This window comes from Triturus cristatus, chromosome 1_2, assembly GCF_964204655.1.
Source record: "Triturus cristatus chromosome 1_2, aTriCri1.1, whole genome shotgun sequence".
Taxonomy (NCBI): domain Eukaryota; kingdom Metazoa; phylum Chordata; class Amphibia; order Caudata; family Salamandridae; genus Triturus; species Triturus cristatus.
In genome coordinates, this window is record NC_140580.1 from 251279403 (window position 1) to 251283890 (window position 4488).

Genomic DNA, 4488 nt, shown 5'->3' on the forward strand with positions numbered 1-4488 from the left:
ATACATATCCCTATTAGGAGTCCCCTCTGGGGGAGCTGGAGCAGATTCCTCGAGGTTTAACCGGTTTTCAAAGCAGCAGCACCACTTATGGAGTGCACTAAAAGCAGGCATGCTCAAAAATAATGCAGAATATGCAGTATTATCAAAAATGGCACTTAAACGTTGTGCCGTTCAAAGTTACACAGTTCCGGAGAAATATCTCCACATTACCTGCCTATATGTGTTGCAACGCATATATTCTTACAATAATCAATACAAGATATGACCGGTCATCACAAATCAAACTCAAATAGCCAAACCAGGCTTCAAAAAAAACTCGGAGCAAGTACCGTACAACGGTTCTTACCAATCAAGAGTCCAGATTCCAACTGCCAAGCTCCAAAATTCGCCCAAACGGCTGTCACGGCAGAACCGACAGAAGAGGTCTCAGTCGAGGACCGGCGCCACCCAGATGGTCAGGTCGGAAGGGAAGGAAGAAGAACCTCGGGATGCCAGGACTAAAGTGCCTCTGGCAGTGATCACACCCCCGGCCAAATTCCTCACCTTCGTCGCGACCAATCCTTCGAGCATCCGAGTCGCTGATGAGCCCCACGTGACGGGCGCCAATTGATGAATACAGGCCCCAGCTAGGCCCGCAGGACACAAGGGTTCGCTCTCCTGCAATGGAATCTATAAGGAAGTTGGCACGGAAACTGCAAAGTACAAAGACAAAGTTTATTAACCCTTAAGGGTGGTCCTACAATCCATACAACACCCTTCAGTATTGCATAGAGTAGCACAAAGAACTTGCGTACACGGTCCCCTTTTATACACAACAGAGGGGCTCATAAGTGGGTGGATACAACATGAGGCAAGGAATGTTACCTTTTATGGACATTTTCGATACAAGATCAATATGTGGGCGGAGCTGACATACTCCTTGAGCCCGCGAAAACATGGTCAAGCAAGGACTAACTGATAACAGATGTGGTCAAGCCTGGGCATGCGCCAGGCGGACAGAGGAACTATTTATAGACTGTTACTAGGCAGGTTACAAGAGCAACTAACACGAAGATAGAACTCTTCTCGTGTTGAGCACGTGGAGACATGACAATACAAAATGGAGTCCAGACTTTAGTCAACATAACGAAAGAGACATGTTCTGAGGAAGGAGAATTCATGTCTTTAGTAAATGCTTAATCACATCGTGGTTTCAATTTACAACACTTCGGGTCTCTAAAGTTAGTAATTTTATTGTTCCACATTACTTTTAAGAAAGCAGAAAATCTTAATTGTGCTAAAGCCCCTAAAGATCTTAGAATTGGTATGAACTTCCCCAGTTCCCATTGCCTATCTTGGGTAATTCTAGACAGGTCTGACATGATTCGGAAGAACCAGGAACCCTTGGTTTAGGAGCCAGCTTTGAGTGCCTCAGATAAAATCCGCTCTTTCAGAAGGAATGTTTTAAAGTTTACCAAAATTCTTCTAGGTGTTGTTCTAGTGGTATTTTTTGGGAAAGGATCTCTATGGATTCTCTGAATATCTGCCTCCAAGTCTAAGGAGTCAATGGAGGGGATAAACTCTTTTATCAGCCCTATAAAGAAACGTTTAATATGGTCACCCTCCAGACCCTCAGGGACATTTAGCACCTTTATGTTGATACTTCTGATGTTATTTTCTAAGGCTTCAATTTTATCCATCAAAGATTTTTCACCGCTTTTTAACGATAGAATTTCGGCACAATTTGTCTCTACTTCCTTATTTATAGCCTCCACAGATGCCTCCATCAAGCAAATCCTCTCCGTAATAGCGGAGACTTTCACCTCCAACGCCTCACAAGTATCTTGGATTTTTGCCTTGTTCTTTTCCGAAATAGCAAATTTACTCCTAATCTCTGAGGTAAGATTCCCTAGCATCTTCATCAATTCCGACTGGTTAACACTTTGCGACTCAAGAGGATTATCCAATCTATGTTAAGAAGATGACTGCTTAGAGGTCTGAGAAACATCCTCGGGACCAGTGATCTGATTTTCATGTTCTACACTTAGGATTTGAAATCTATTTGACGTTGAACAATTCATATCAGTTTCCTGTACAGTCACAGTACTTTCTACTTCTCCTCCTGCATTAGCCATTTTATGATCAGCGATTTTCTCGGTGGAAGGTGTGACTTGGAGTAGTGATTGCCTTTCTAGCCGAGGTATATTTGACTGACGAGTTTGTTGATCTAACGGTAACACCTTGAAGAAGGATCTGAGAGAAGGGGTTATTTTCAATTGAGTGGTCTCTTTCCGCAGCCGTATAGGTGGTGATATAGAAGAGGAACGAGATATATCAGAGATGAGAGAAGGCTTACTCCCTGCCTTCTTACCCGTTTTTTTCACAACCGCTCTTCCAGTCCTGAGATCAGGCAATATCCCAGACCCAAATATCAATGTATATCGGTTAGGGGGCTCACCTCCCTCCCATTCTAAAGAGGCGGCAAATCTAGTAGTTTGCACTGGTAAGACCATAGACTCAGTTATAATGTCTGAATTAGTAGTAGGCTCAGTTGTAGCAGAATTAGCAACTATTATGTGAGAAATATCGGCCGGTCTGTGTACAGCACCCGACCCCACTTGTTTGCTTTTGCCTCTGCCTGTTCCCCTCTTCCGGGGGGTATGCTGTACCGGAGGCAGGTCGCCAATAGACACTCCTTTCAGATGTTTAGGGCTGATGTGATGGACTAAAGAAAAAACAGTAGGGACTACTGACCGAGATAAGTCGGTGGAAATCGTAATAAAATGTCTCCCCCATGCAGTTTTAAGGGAAGTCAAAGATATCAGCTCTAAGTCAGCTCCTTTCAATGAGGCATCAATCAGAGTTTCTTGGGTGAGGTGAGTACAACAGGCTCTTCCCAAAGTCCCCCGAAAGGAAATCCTAGCGGCTGCCCGCCTCTTAGCGGCGACGTTAAAGGCAGCTTGAAACTGTTGGCCCCCAGAGCCGCGAGGGGGCAGCCCAGATCTTCCCCAAGCCAGACTGCTTCGTAATATTACCACTTATCCAAAACTGCGCTGACACCCTCAAAACAACTTCCTGCACCTCAGCCAATACGTCAAAGTAAGACAAAGTCAAAATAAATCAAAATAAGCCAAAAGCAAAGCAATGGCCGCTTACCCCCACTAGCCGCTCAACACACAGTCCGCCGAATTTCTGCCACCGTGGCCACAGTGAAAGTCTGTTCGCAAGATGTCTCCTTTCCGGGAGAGTGGAAAAACCACGGCACCGAACACAAGGCAAGACGAACCACAGCGCACCAGAACGTGCTTCTCCTTTCGGCACCAAAGCCTGAGACCAACCGTGCACTGCTCCGTCGAGAAATGCCAGAAGCGTGGAGCAACCACGGTGTGGATCACAAGGCGCACTGGAATCGGCAGCTGCAGCTGAGAAGCCCGCTTCCTCCCACCCCCGCCGAAACTTAGGAATGGCAGCCTACGCCGCCCACTCGGGAAGGATACCAGAGGCAAAAGGCGGAGGCAGGTAACACAAGGTCCTAGTTCTCGACCAGCAATACGTGACCCGCTATGTGGTAAGAAAAGGGGTTTACTGCAGGGTTTACTGCGTTTATGATTATCGGCTCACGGCTCAGGGCATTCCCAGTGCTTTTTCCATATTCAACAAAGTCCGGAGGTTAACAGGGAGAGCTCACAGCAGGACTAACCGGCCGCCATGTTCCCAGTGGGCACAGGAAAATGTTGTGGCCATGTCTACTGCCTTTTCTATGGTGTGGTAACCACCATTGAGTGGGGTAAGGGAGAGCTTCTAGATACTGCTTGAAATTAATAAGATCCATGATTTCCTCCTTGCTGTTTTCGGATGGTCTTAGCCATTTGTCAGCAGCTGCTTTTATTTATATTAAAAAAAAAAAAAGTTTTAGGATTGTGTGCTAGCGTGGGCCCTGCTAGACTGAAGCTTGCTGCATAACAGGTGTCCAGTTGACTTCTCTGTATTTCTCAAATATTTTCCTCTTCGTCTGTCACCAGGTTGTAGTCCTCAGGTGGAGAGGCAGGATCCCGAGGTCCGTCACCAGGTTGTAGTCCTCAGGTGGAGGGACGGGATACCGAGGGAAAGGAAATAAAGAAAACCAGCCTCAGGCTACCGGTCTTTTTTTCTTTAATTAAAGGGTTTAGGATTGTACAGACCTCCACCAATACCCTAACAGTGCAGTGCCTAGGTGAGGGGTTAAGTGCTTAGCTTGGTGCACCTCGTAGTCCAGCCCACCAACCTTTTAGTGAAAATATTCGTGCAACTGGCACTTGCGTGTGTCCACGACCCTTCTGGGCCATGGTGAAGGGAGATCAAGCCTCCTTAGTTCCCTCAAGAGTATCGGTCTCGAGCGCAGTGTTCTGCGAGCATCGGTCGTGGACTCAGTTGTCCTCCTGCTCCAATGACTCTTTCAATGTTGCCCGTGAACTCGGCTTTCTCTACTGTCCACCTCCAGTCTCCTCACTCCTCGTGGTCCATTCGCGC